This window comes from Anser cygnoides, chromosome 9 (genome assembly GCF_040182565.1).
Source record: "Anser cygnoides isolate HZ-2024a breed goose chromosome 9, Taihu_goose_T2T_genome, whole genome shotgun sequence".
NCBI classification, from domain to species: domain Eukaryota; kingdom Metazoa; phylum Chordata; class Aves; order Anseriformes; family Anatidae; genus Anser; species Anser cygnoides.
In genome coordinates, this window is record NC_089881.1 from 23934228 (window position 1) to 23949305 (window position 15078).

At 39.7% G+C, this 15078-nt stretch overlaps 1 long non-coding RNA gene across 1 annotated transcript in view; it reads right to left on the reverse strand.

Annotated features, from left to right (window-relative positions):
• Window positions 1-274: 274 nt before the first annotated feature.
• Window positions 275-15078, reverse strand: part of LOC106031957 (uncharacterized) — a 52766-nt gene continuing 37962 nt past the window's right edge. Inside the window, exons 3-4 of the long non-coding RNA XR_010833577.1 lie at window positions 5022-5172; window positions 275-4901 (exon numbers count right to left, since the gene is read on the reverse strand). This is a non-coding gene — a long non-coding RNA (uncharacterized lncRNA). The remainder of the gene's footprint in view (window positions 4902-5021; window positions 5173-15078) is intronic.

Sequence of the window (15078 nt, forward strand, 5' to 3'; positions counted from 1 at the left end):
AAATTAAAAATAAAAAATCAAAATAAAAATGAAGTAAACTGCATCTCAAGTGATTTTTGAAAGGGGGGAAAAAAGAGTGTCCTTAGCCAGATACTCTTATTTTAAAAAGTGCTCTTTTGCTGTCTCCCAAACTTAACTGTTTTAAGTCAGCATTGCAGGAACCATCCATGCTGAACTTGGGACATCTTCTCGGGCACCAGAAATGCTCTGCTTGTCGGTCATTTCTGCTTTTCTGCTCCCCTTTGCAGTAAAACTCAGTGGATAATCAGGACAAGACCTCCAAGAAAAGCTTCAGAAGCGTTTCATTGGTGAATTTCCCCTCAAGTATACGAGAGGCAATACAACAGTCAGAAGGAGGAACTTCACAATCCTTTTTTTTTTTTTTTATTTGTGCTCTTTCCATGTTTTCAAACCATCTCCTTGGACTCCGGAATTTAAGCATTTATACAAGGTATACTTATTTCTTCCTCCTCGGTAATGATTTATAACTATTTTTCATAATAGGCTCTGAATAGCAGGGAAGAAGAGAAACCTTTCTGTCAAACATAAGAATAATGGGATAATGGACCGGCTGAACGCATCCACGCTCTGCCTTCTATGGCTTGGACAAAGATGCTTACACTTAAGTGAGCCACGTGAAGTAAATTGCCTATTTGCGTAAATATGCCAAGTGACTACTTATACACTTCACGGCTGGTCACGGGCTGAAACATTTGTTATAACCCTAGATCACAAGCATTTTATTGTTGCTGGTGCAGACTGTGACAGTAGGAGGGAGTTTTCAGGGAACTGCGATGCTGAAGAGCGCTCTACAGAAGGGAGCACGTCGTCACTTGAATGGATGGCTGGATTTCTGCTGGAGCAAGCACCAGAGGGCTGTTAGGGACAGTAAGAATAGTTACAGCTAAGGGACCTTCACCACCAGTAATTCAGATCCCTAAACACCATTTACTAGGATGTTGTATATTAAAGAGAAAGGCACTTTTCCTACTAGCCGTCATTTGATAGTATTCTTGACTACATCCTTAGCACTTACAACTTCGTATGCAAAAACGTCACTACACCTAACAATACACAAGCACATGGTGATCAGTACATGAGCAACTCCGCCAAACAATCCATAACAACGTTTGAACATTTTAAACCAAGATCAGATTAACACTTTAACTTTTTTTTTTTTTTTTCTCCCTGCACCCGCATTTGTGGTATCTCTGACTTATCTGGCATACAGCAGGTCACCTTTGCTCTCAAGGAGCAGCATCACAGCCACACTCAAGCTACATCGCCAGTGGCACAGTGCTAACGCGCCGCAATCCAGCTCTCTAGCTGTCCATGACCACACTGTGGCATTTTGATCTCTCATAATGCCAAGAAAAAAGCAAGCTTTATTTTCCAATTTATTTTTACAACAATTTTGAAGTAAATTATGCTTGTGTTTGAATGATTTTACAATTAAGCCCATGCATTTCAGTGACCTCTGATGAATTCTTGCACTTTACCATTTGCTGTGGGACACTGATAGCTGTTTAATGTCCTAAACATAACCATGAGACAACAGAAGTCAATGGACTTCAGAATTATATTCCTCACTAGGAAGCAAGTTCTGCAGTTGACATATAGAAAGATCAAACTGTTCTTCCATTCAAAATAAACAAAAATATTTATTTCCTGTTTTTTCAACTGTTAACTACTGAACATTTCAATTGTTTCTCTGCAAAGCACTCCAGACTTTCAGAAGAGCACTTCAACATTTCCTCCTCACTTTCACAAGGATACACAAGAGGCGGAGAAGTACAGAACTACAAATGAAGTAGAGAGACAGAGAAAAAACTCAGTATCCTGAAGACTCCTACAACTTGTAATCACATCATGATTACTATCCAGCATTGTTGAAATGGGGTAAATTAATTCAGCCTGTCAGTGAATCAGATCAGAACGATATGCTTTATCAGCACCTCCCAGGAACAGCCTTCCCAAAAACCCCTGTTAGTTTAAACAGCTGTGATTTCAGGATATATAGACCCTTCAAGATGTGTAAAATCTTTCCTATAAAAAACAACCAACTGCTCGTCACACAGATCTACTGAAGTCCTTACAAAAGTTTCACGAATCAGTGGATAGCTGTGGCTCAGGCACCATAAAGAACAAGGCTCACCAGCTCCCGTCAGCTGGGAAGTGATGGACAGAAATACTCTTTCATATGCACAGGCAACACTAAATCAGAAAGATTGCCTCTGACCTTCCCTTCCAAGCCTGCATTCAAACAGTACTTCGTAAGCTATTGTAGAACAGTATGCAAAAAGTTTCTTAGCCCAAGAAGGGACCTGTAGAAGCCAAGCAGATTTATAAACTGAGCAGCCAGCTGTCAGAGGGAAAGTCAGTGTTCTCATTAGTCTGTCTCCGTTTCAGAGAGGAAAAGAAAGGAGGGAGGGGGAGAGAGAAGATACACACAAAAGGCTTTCAATAAAACCCAAGTATGATTAAGATTAAAGCTTACTTTCACACCATCTTAGCCTCTAAAATACATACTTTTATGTTTAGGGTGTCCTTTCATTCTGTTTCCCAAGCTATACTTTTTTTTTTTTTTTTTTTTTCAAATCAGCATTGCAAAATCCATCTATGTTGAACTTAAGAGGATTTCAGGGACATTAGAAATACTCTGCGCATCAGTATTAGACTACTAAACCCACTACAAGTGCTAGGGTTTTCTTCGCTACTTTTCTGCTCCATATCGAGGTAAAGCTGAGGGAAATGGGTGGGTGCATTTAGCACCTAACAGTCAATGCTCTGTTAAACCTGGGATTATCCTATTTCCAATAATAGAGATCTCAATATCTTTATAAACACTGAAATCCCCAGCAAAGGTAGCTGTTAAAAAAACAAAGTCTAAGCGGCAGATCTGTATAGAGTCTAAGCAAGTAGGTTTTTCAAAAAAAAAAAAAAAGCCTACACTGGAAACTTGCTTTCAAAGAGATTCAAATAGAAGAGAAAGGAGTAAGAAAGAAATGAGGAGTTGAAATTGTTCAAAGGAAACAAGTAACTCTACTAAAGTAAAGAGGAGAAAGGAATTATTTCCATGTCTTTCATAAGGCCACAGAAAACACTCAGAAGTAAACAGGAACCAGACACAAGCAAAGCACCTAAGGTACAAACTTTTTTCTAACTACCTCTGTTGCTTTACTAGATGGGCAGAGCACAGTTCATACAGATTTCTCCAAAAACACGGTTAAGGGAAAGGAAAGAAGGCGTCCATCTCAAGGAAGCCACCTTCCCATCTGTCAGTGGGGCAACACAAAGCTTTATCTCCATGCAAACACAGATAGACATTTGTAAAAAATATATATATTTATATGTATAAATAAAATGGCAAGGAGATGAGGTAGTTGTGGCAAGCTACCGAGGAGAGCACGAGCCTGAGCAAGGACCACCAGCCTGGCAAGAGGAACTGCACCAGGGCGAGGGGCCTGGACGTCTCTACATCCTTCTGTGTTACATAGCTTAAACATTTATTAAGCAGCATGCTAATGATAACTGTATTCTCCTGTTGATTACCTCTCCTGGGCAGCTAAATATTAACATGAGGTTATTCTTCCTAGCTAATTTAGTAAGCATAAGCTAATTTAAATGAGCGTACCCTTTAGGAGTAATCCATGTGAATAATGATCCTAACTGTTTTCATACAGTACTTGCAACTTATTTAGGCTTCCACAATACTTTAGGGTTTCTAAAAGAGGCACTATGCTAATTACCCTGCTTAGTAACAGCATGCTGGAGCAAGTTCCTCCTGTTTGTGTGTTCTTTATTGACTATTTTACACCGCTTCACGAATACACACTCCTACACATAGGAGGGAGTTCAGGCATACCAGATAACGTCTTATAACATCTTCCTACTCGGGCATCCTAAGAGATGTTTTCCCTTCATTTGTCCTTTTCAGATAAGCACGTTGTGCTTTTCGCTTTCCAGTATCAGGACACTCAATGACGCAGGGACCGACGTGATAACAGCACTGCGTCTATGGAACAGATTCACACTTTTTCCCCCCAGCCAGTATTTACTTACTTTTTTTTCCACATTTCGTAGGGCTCATCCTATTGGCGTTCAAAACCTATGAGCCATCCAATTTGCTCAGCAAACTTCACAATGAGGGAACAAAACCCAGGCAGGGGACCCGAAAGGCCCCGCCGGCTGGCAGCCTGGCCAGGCCTATCTGGGTGCCTCTCTGCAACTCCCCTCACAAAACACAACTTCACGGCCCACAGAGGCCTGCTGCCCTGGGCTGGGAGTCTGAGAAGGCAGCAGGAACCATTAATGAGCTCATGAACAGCTGAGGTTTATTTATTTATTTGTCTCTTTGTTTATTTTTTGCCTGGCCCTGCTGCTATGAGCTCCCTCACCCCCTGTACCACCGCCAGGTTTACATCCCCAAAGTGGCAGCTTTTTTTTTTTCTTTCTGTCAACATCATTTAAATAAATTATGAGCGAAGTTTAACGACACCTTTGTTACTGTCCTTGTGGCAAAGGCAAGAATCATCCCCTTCCCACTGGTACCTGCATGGCATCAAGCATAAAACCCATTTTAAAGATGAAGGCTCTGATTCATTTCACCTGACGTCTTTTTCAGTTGTGTGGGGCCTAGCTAAAGCTTTGACAGCTGAGGGCCTTACTATTCGCACTAGGATATTTCTTTCTCCTCCCGGTGACCACGGCACAAATCCTACCTAACAGGGAGCCGTGCTGCTCCAAGGCTGGCCTGAGACCGGGAGGCTGCAGGATTGGTGTCCAGGCTCCGTCCTGGGCCTCGCTCCTGGAAGCGGCTTCAATTGAAGAAGTAAAACCGCAGAATCCATTTTGCTTGTGTAACATTTCAGCCAGTCAGGAATATTCTGTAAAAAGCAGGGCTGGGAGGAGGGGAAGAAATATATAATATTGTAGTTTTTCTGCAAGCTATCTCAAGTATTATGACCAAATGATTTCTGGTTCTCATTAGATCCCAAGTAATATGGAAAAGGGGTCACTACCTGACATTTTCAAAGTACGGCAGCGCTGACCACTTTATCTTCTTAGGGACTTCCGAGGAGATTGCTGTGCATTTCAGTTACCTTAGTAACATCAGATCGCATGTAGATTCGCAAATAGTTGTTATGTCAACTTGCCAATCTGCTGCTACACCTACCAGGAATGCAGAACAAGCAGTCAATTACAGGGATATTACTCAAACGCATTATACTTATATGTAAAGAAAAAAAAATGTTACCTATTTGCTTATAAAATTAAAATAATTCCAGTGGGAAACAGCACATCCTTCAGGTAGAATTCTTTTTCAGTGAAAAAAATCCTTGAAAGAACTAGTTATTTATTACTTCTGTTCCTCCTGAAACCACTTTACATAAATGATATGACGCGACCCCAAAACAATGCTGTCCTGATTTTTAATATTACAGAAACTTAATTTTCAGTTGGCAATTATATACTGCAGCATCTTTTTTGAAATATTGGAAACTGGTGAACCTTATATATCCAAAGCAGGGAAATGCTGTTTTCATAGAACATCATGAACTGCAGATGTTGAAGAAAAACTAGTCTGCTATTTATTGTTCTGCAAGCAAACAAAACTCTCAATGAAGACTTTTAAAAAATACGTTTTCTAAGAAATAGGTCTCTCTCCATCATAAATGTAGCAAGAAAGAAATTAATGGGAAATGTGGTCTGAAATGTGATATATATATATATATATACACACACACACGCACACATAAAAGACATACTCAAGTTTTCTTTTTCACTTTCTAAATAGCAGAAAGAGAAAATGCCTACAATTGTCAGCTGATGCCTTAAATCATGTGTGCTAGGGTAGTACCGGAGACCTGAGGAGGATTGTGCTGTGATCATCAAGACATTTTTTTAATCCATTTGTCTTCCTCCACTATAGCAGACACCAGACGACTGAACACACTTGTAGGCCTATTACCCAGCCAACCATCCAGTGTGTTAGTTTAAAACATTGATAGTGCTGACCCCTTGCTAAAATAGCTCATTTGGGGAGGATGGTGATTTATGTTGGTCAATGTGCAATTAAGATGATTTGTGCCATCTCTCCAGCAGACAAGTGCACTGGCAACTGGGGTAATAACGTCTTAGATCACCACTCTTAAATGGATGGGATGGAGCACATTTGCTTTTGGGGTCATCTCTTTTTAAAAGGAAAGTGTATCTTGAAATGACTGGATTCGCTCCCACGTGATAAATCTCCTGCCTTGAAAGTAAAGTTAAAAAAAAACTTTATTTTTTAAAAGTTTTTGTTTGTTTGTTGTTTGTTTTTAGTGCTGCCACTAGGACATCAGCACGTAATATAGCCCTGCCACCACACATTCAGGTGTGGAGCTCAAAAAAATGACACTTTTTCCATAAGTTTTCAGCACCCAAACTTAAACTACAACATTCTCAGATTTCTCAGGCAACATTGTGGAAAGCTTTAAAAGATTCTGCAAGAACTGTAGAGTGGGACCCAGAGCCAAAAAAGTGTTTAGGTGACCTAGGTTAAACAGCTAGGTAGATAATATTGACCTGACTGGATGCTGAACCCTTCCTGGAAATCTGGCCACAGTTGTAAAAGTAGGAGCTAAGGCTGAAGGTTTGTGTTTCATTCCTTTAAAGGAATGGAAGCAGCTGGATATTCATCTGGTAGCCCCATTACAATCCCAGTGAGGACAATACAATTATCCACCTGAGTGGCAAATTGCAAAAGTCAGACTGCTGGGCACAAGTGTGTGTATTTATTATACACAATATATGGATATGTATACTAAATTTGTGCCAAACAGCTGTTTATTTTAGAGGAGACAGCTGTTATTGGGATTCAGTTTCTGTTTGTTTTTTTTTTTTCAAATGTCACAGGAAGAAACATTGCATGTTAGCTCACAGTTGCATAAACTTCTCACTAGAATTAATAAACTTTCTGAAAACCACGTATAGAATTACATTAACGAGGCCTACTCCTTACCATTTCAATGTTTTGTGTTTTCACCTGGCAAAAATGTATCTAAAATGCCACATTATATCACATCGTTTTTTTTTCTTAATCTTAATTTTCATACATAATTGTATGAAATGCATGATAAGTTTCAGTTAGCGATCAGATTAACACTCATTTAATTTGAAATTATTTTTAATTCCAAACATTAATTGTATAATATCAGGAATAAAAGTTTAGCAGGCATAAAAGCCCAATTTTACAAGATCCTGTACAAATGCAAAGTGAGAGACAAATATAAAATTCAGACTTTAAAATGCCATGCTAGCGTGAAGGCAAGTAACACTCTTGTTCCTGTACTGCAAATGGAAAAAAGTATACGTAACCAAATTTCAGAAATACGAGTATTTTCCAATTCTCATTGAAAAAGTAGTAAATGCATTTGAAAGCACAGTGATAAAGCTTTGCCAAACCAAAGTCTGAGCTTTTTATAAAATATGTTAAAATATGGGCTGTAACTCGTTTTAGGTTTTCCCAGGTCAGAGGACATCCTTGGAAGATCAAACAATTTAAATCCTTAGTCTTTTTTTTCCCCGTGTATAACAAATAAGCTTTTCTTTTCTGCCTGGTCCTCTTTTCATCTAGACAACAAAGGTTGTCTAAAGGTTGAGTTTTGAAATTTTAAGTATTAACTGCATGATATACCGGAGCCATAATTTTAAACATAATAAGGCTTAAAAATATTTAAATAGAACCATGAGGGAATATATAATTTTATTGCCATTATGCCAAGCTTACCTTAAAAAAATCTTTGTTTTAATAAAAAGTAATGACACGAGACTACACTTAAATAGCAGAGCAGCATATTCACAATTTGCCATAATTAGAGGGAACAAGGCTCATTATGAAGATTGAGTAAAATACAATAAGTATTTAATTTTTCATAATGAATAGTAGATCGGTTTGAAAGTAAATAGCACTATGAACTCTGAGAGCTCTCTGTTTGTTCAGTGTACGCTTTCTCCATTGTGTGCACTCAGGGTTTGGCTGCTCCCATGCAATGACACCGATCCACTACAGCGCAGCCTCACACAAACGTACCCAAATTAGACCCAGGGGAGCAACCTGGCTACTGCAGCCAGCGCAGCAGAGCCAACCTTAACACTCATTGTGCTAATTAACCCTCTCGAAGAAAACGAAGATGAATTGGCTTCCTCCAGAGTGTCTATGCCTTTCCCTGCCACACTTGGGTATCTATCTCCATTGTGCCATGTAGACACTGAAGTTTAATTTGATGCTAAAAAGCCAATAACATAACTTCCTTACTATTGCCTATGTTGGGCTCACATCCCTTGTTTGCCAAAATGACAGGGGTTTGCCTGTGTTCCTCCAGCTTCATGCAGATATCCACTTTTCACAAATCCTGAACAAAGGGAGAGGCATCAGCATGTATGGAAAACACAATCCGGATTATTAAAACCAATAAATACTCTAGGTTGGCTTGTGCAGCACGGAGCCCAGGCAGTGGGGTGGTCATTGATTTTTCACTTAGGGCTGTAGTAGGCACTGCTTGCCATCTTCCTCTGTCTCGTACAGCCTCCCTCCTCCCTGACTGCGCACATCAGTGCTGGCTGCAGGCACGGTGCCCCAGCCCCATGCTGCTTTCCTTCCCCACCTTCTGTGCATCTGTCCCCATCTCCATTGCTGTCAGGCCTTTTTCCCACCCCTCCACCTGCCCCGGTCCAGCTCCTGCCCCCAGCTCTGTGGCTGCTCTTCAATCTCTGCCTTTGGCCAGGGATCACCACCTGGAGCCACACTGATAACATCGTGAGATCTGGGGGGGAATTTGGCCTCCTGCCTGAATGGGGATCCGAAAATAGCCATGAGAAGAGGAAAGAGAGTCTACCTGGTCTGGGCAATCAACTGAACTTCATTTGATGAATAATGAAGCAAGTGAAAAGAATTACTTGAAAATAAATCACTAAAATAAGGGGTATAATTGCAGTTACACAGGACACGTAATGTGTCCTGTAGCTGAAGCCCCTGCACACTACATTGTCATATCTAAAGGTCAGATTCATTCCCCTTGGGCCAGCAGTGGAGGCATTTCTTTTACAAAAAACCTGTGCAGGAATAGACGAAGCAGAGACCAGATCTCCAAGGCACAGAGACAGGTCAAAGGTTGTATCGCATCTGCCAAGTACTGGCAGCAATAAAATCTGTGTTTGACACAGGTCTGACAGATGTATGGATCTTAACGGTTATTTCCTTGCTGCTTTCCACTGCCAACCTTCCCCAGGCCAGGGGCCCTCCACAGCTGCCAGAACTGCTGCTTACCGTACCCCACCTACACACTGCTACAGATGTCTGTGCCATGAGGCTGGACAAGCCTGATCCAAATAACTACATGTATTGTAGCTATAGACCATTCTAAGTACCAAGCAAGGTTAAAAACATAAATAAGTCCTTATTTTGCACATCTGACACATCCTATGGGAATGAATCCTGCAATTTTTGTAATTGTGGTTACACTTTAGAATCAGAAACCTTGCAGATGTGTGTTATGCTCCATTTTCTCTAAATGGATGCATCAAATTATGTGAAATATATAATAACAGTTCTTAAAATGGCTGTTAAATGTTTTATATATCCCATTATCTCATACATTAAAATAAGATAATAGATCGAGCCTGTTCCAATGAACTATGAACTTACAGCACTTATACTTTTGGTTACAGCTCCTTCCTTCAACATAAAAAATGACACATCTATGATCATAACTTAAATTTTGAAATAGCAAAAAATACAAGCTGTGTAAATATCAACAAGGAAAGTAGGTTTCCTGCTTCCATCTCATTTGCACTTCATGGGTTAATACTTAATTACTTTGAGCACTGAAGGAGAACTCATACCAGCACAAAAAGGATAAAAATATTAATACCTGAACTTGGGGGCATTGCAAACATTATTTACTTAAAGTGATATTGCTCTAAAGGGTCACTTAAATGTAAATATTTGCATATATAATAGCAAAGTTATAATTCAAACATGGGACTGTAAAGTAGAAATGTTGGCAGAAGCCATGGCAGCTGCTTTAGTATGTGATACAGATAGATATTCCTACAGGCCAAACCTTTCAGCCTTCAGAATGCAAAATGTAGATCTGATCCTGGATATGCACTTACTAATGGGCTAAGTTTGAACCTAATTGCCTCTTTGCACTTTCAATTACCAGACGGAGCATTTGAGCCCAGGATTTTATGCACACAGCAGTGTCTTGGTTAGGACCTCAGTGACCCGGGGGAACGATGTAGCTGCAAAAGAGCAGATGAAAAGACAGATTCACACAATGGTCTAGCCAATTGCTCCTTCTAGTTTTCAATAATCTGATAAATTCAACCAAAAGCACTTGGTATTTCTTCCCCTAAAGTTTTAATCTCTTCATCCTTGATTTTCACAGCTCCTCAGCAAAGTTATTTTACAGGATCATTTTGTGACTGAGGCACTGAACTGAGAGGCAAATGAGTTCATTCAGCTCTTGCTTTTGTTCCAGACTGCTTGTGTCATGTCAGGCAAGTCATTTAACCTCGTGGTATCTCAGGTCCTATCTGTACGGTGGAAAAAACACAACCTGCCTGAGAGAGATGCTGTGAGCATATATCCATACCTCAGGAGATCCTTAGATACACAAGTAATATGGCCTGAATAAATACACAGTGAAAATAGGTTTCCATCCCTCCTGTTTGTAATTCGTGGGTTGCTACTTTATTACGTTCAGCACTGAAAGATAATTTATACCAGCATGAAATGGAAATAAACATTAGTATTTTCATTCAGTACCATTTTATACGTGGTTTACTTTAAGATAACATCGGACTAAAGGCCCAAGCAAATGCAAAATGAAAGGGAAAAAGATCCTTTGCTTTTAACTAATTCAACATAAGTGCTTAATTCCTAGCACTCCAGAAAGATGGTTTCCTCTTAAATCCACTGTATTTATCTTTAAAACCTGGTAAAACATGAAAAGTGAGTATCTACTAGCATGTCTGTGCTGCATTCACTGCTGTGACTGTTCAGTGGCGCAGGCATTTCTGAGGTACTTTTAACTTCCAAACCGTACTGCACACTGGAAAACTCCCCCCGGCCTGAGCGGTTAATCTCTGGTAACCCAGTCCTGCCTTGGCCGTTTATCAGCTGATTGGTGTCCATAAGGCACATTCAAGAGTTGATTAATTAGAGGCAAAGGTGGCTCAGGTGGCAGGGAGGCTCACACCCTGGGCCTGTCCTCAGAGCCTGAGGGATGCCATCAGGTGGGCCAATTAGACCAGAATATTATAGAGGTAAATAGGTAGTTTGCCTATTGTTAAGGCTTCTCTTGGCCATAGAGAGGTCAAATTAAGCTGGATAGTGCCCAGGAACAAGCAGAAAAGAGACACGGACATTTGTGAACCTTGCAAGGAAACTCCAACTCCAGGTATCAGCCAGGCCTGCTTAAAAACTGGACAAACTCCTATGCATATGAAGAAGGCCATCTGTCCACAGGGCTCATCTTTGTGGTGGGAGCTTCACACTGAACCTAGTTCAATGAGAACAGAGGAAGGATATGTAGGGCACGATGTTAAGGGCTGTCACTGCAGTCTGCCCCTTGTATCCATCACAAATGCTCCTCAGAGAAGGGTTGTGTTCAAATTATTGTCTCCAAGAAAGAGAAGGCAAAAGAAATGATTTGAAGGTATCCAGCAAAAATAAAACACGGCTAGTTTATAACTACAGCAGACAAGAACGATAACCTAAACTGCCTGCTGTTCAGCACTATCCATGAGATCCTCAGGTACATACTTGTCCGAGAGGTGCCACGGACTCAGTACTGACATAGGTGGTTCCCACCACAAACATTATAAGGCCAAGAGAAAAACAGTTCAGATAGAAAAGCAGTGTACCTGGCACAAAGACATCAAAGCCCTGGGGCCTGCACGAGTTAAGGAGATCAGAGCTCCACTGAGTCCTTCTGGGCAGCACACTGACTGCACGAGAGGTTTTCCAGCAATAACCGATAAAGAAGCGAAGTTCTTCAGTCACATCCCGTCAGGACACACTGTAGGCATAATAACGTATCTTTACAGCCAGTGATAGATACTCGTTCTTCAGGATTTTTGTTTGTTTTCTCCCCCAAGGATGCATAAACTAAAAACGTCTTTTCCATTTGTGAGTTTTCAAAGATAACATAGAATAAGTGATACAAATTTGGCTTTAGCTACTTCCTTAAGTGCATTGTGTGTGCAGGCTTAACCTACAGTGCAGCACCCTTTTCTTCTTATGTATCCTTTCTGAGCTATGCGCAGAATTATATAACACGCAGTATTTCAGATTTATCCCTGCGATCACAAATTTCTGTGCCAGAGATTAAACCACGGTCTTAGTGCTTTCCAAGTTGCAAATTCCTCCTAGGAAGCATCAAGGCAGCTCAACAGGCTGCTCATTACAGTCAAACTTTCCTCTCGTGACCCCTCGCCAGTTCTCATCCTCGTGAACAAAATGCCAGCACTTTGACCAGTTACATGAAATGGAGCATATCGTGTCTAGCCTTTGAATAAAACATATCTGTCACGCTTTCCATCTTTCAGGAGGTATCATGCTGGATTGTCATCCAGATGCTAGGTGGTTTCTGGCTCTGTAGGGCCGAAGGGCATGCATAGCTCTGTAGGATAACGCTGTTATCAGCATGGTAATTAAAGTGACCTTCTCACAGACTAGCCCTTAACACTAAGGCTATGAGGGTGCTCTGCTCCGTGTGCCCGCCGGCTCCAGCCAAGCCTAAACAGGAACTGCTTCTCAAAGCCAAGAAATGTCAAGTGGGATGTGAGATTTATGGGGTGATGAACTTTCTTCTTGAGCGTGTATTAAAGAAATATTAATTAAGAACTTTTAATTAAACGTTTGCGGTCCATGTGTGAAAGCATTGTTCTCTGATGTTATGACATCAGCCTAAGATTAAATCTCCTACTAAAGATCAGACTATGAGGAGACTCACTTCCTTTTTTGCTGCTGCAGGTTACTGGTGTTTCTCTGCATTGGCAATAAGAATATCCTGCAATAACAGGATGGAGCACCTTTCCTGCAGAAAGGTACCCAAAAGGTAATTGTATACACCAAAGGAGAAATGCAATTACATATAGCAATGACAAGGAATGTTTTTTTTAATGGATGTCTAACACCCTGGATATTTTAGACAGTATTCATATTGCTAACTATAAATATATACAGTCAGCTGGGACAAAAATCCTCATTCCTCAGCTCCAAAAATCAACCCATGAGTTACATTTTTTTTTTCCTCTCTAGGCTTTGTGCTCTATCCTCTGGGCTCCAAAAAGGAGAAGAAAACATCACCTCCATATATATCACAAACACGACTGTAGTGTAGTACCTGAGAGCGCTGAATTATTCCCAGTCATAGTACCATCACTAACGATATGGGAAAGAGGAGCAAACGATGAAGCTAGGAGATCAGAAAAACAGCAAGGAGCAAAACAGACACATTAGAAATGTGAATGAGATTGAACTTCAAATGTTTCAGAATAACATATCTTCGGAAAAAAAAATAATTGAAAAAAGCATTAATGGGAAGGGAGAACACGTAAGTGTAGATGTGCTGGAGCAATGAGCAATGACTGATGGAATATTCCTTGGCTATGATAGCAAGCATGAGAACTCTATGACAGCTAAAGGAGATCAGCAGTCAGCTAAATGAGCTGAATACTAAAATGTTGGGCCACAGAAATAAAGTTTTCACAGCTGTAACATTTTTTCAGAAATCTATGCTATCTGACCTGTCCTGCATTTACAGAACGGTTTATGACAATAGTAAAAATAGAATAAATATAATTTTACTTGAAAACAATGATAGCAACTGTAAGTAATTCAATATTTCCTTTTATAAATAGAGTATTAAAAGATGGAATCAAATGCATTTTTATACAAAGCATTTTTTCAAGATAAACACTGATCATAGTACAAAATATTATTTGCACAGTGATAAAATTGATTCTATGATTCTGCGAAAATCAGATGACCATGGTGTCTCCTTTTTTTTTTGGGGGGGGGGGGGGGTGGAACTACACATAGTCAGTTCCTCAAGAAGGAGAAATGTTATTATTAAAAGTACTATAATTATTAACATCAATCTATTATCTGCAAGCATCGAGAGATCTTCATAATCAAAACCATTTTTCAACAGAACTTTGAATATACACTTAATAAATTGTTTTTAATTCCACAGAAAATTCAACCCAGGTTTCCCAAAGTGTGCAGGGGAGCAAGGATAGGAACCAAAATGAGACCTCAAAGAAAAGGGATATTCCATAACTGCTAGATGGGAAAAAAAGCTCAGATTTACCAATTATAATTATTGATAATATCCAAAAAGTCCAATAGAATATTTGTTTCTATTTTAAATTCATTCCTCCCAACAACAGCTCAAAATAAATTTTTCATGTATATTTTCCTGTCACAAGGTAATTGTTCAAAGGAATTTTAATTAAGATCATTTTGCCATTAACTATCTGAACATTAATGAAGTGTGAAAAACATTATTTCTGTAAAATATCTTTTAGCATACAGGTGGCCTAATTACAACACATTGCCTGGCTGCTGCATCTACTACTTTAGCTTATTCAAGTTCAGAATAAAAAATATCTTTAATTCTATCAAAGGACTCCTATCTGCTAGAAAAATACAAGGTAAAATGTGAGCTTATAATGAACATTAACATTCAGTGCCAAAAGGTGACTTTAAATTGCTGGTCCTACGTGTGTTCCCTTTAGGTCTAGGCAAACATTTCTGCTTTAATACCAGAAGCTGCTTGCTTTTGCTTTCTGTTTTGCTAGTATTTCTCCGGGCTGCTCAAAATTACCTGTTAGAAATATTTGATTGCCCATTTGCCGTTATTAAAATATTTTAGAAAGAAATGTACATGCAGTTAGGTATGTGCATGGTTTAGAAATAAACAAAATAAAACACAACCTGATTATGACCAAATCAGTTTGGGAATATAGGAGCCATTTTCTGGCAAGAAACAAAAAAAATAATTGAATCTGCAAATTCCCATT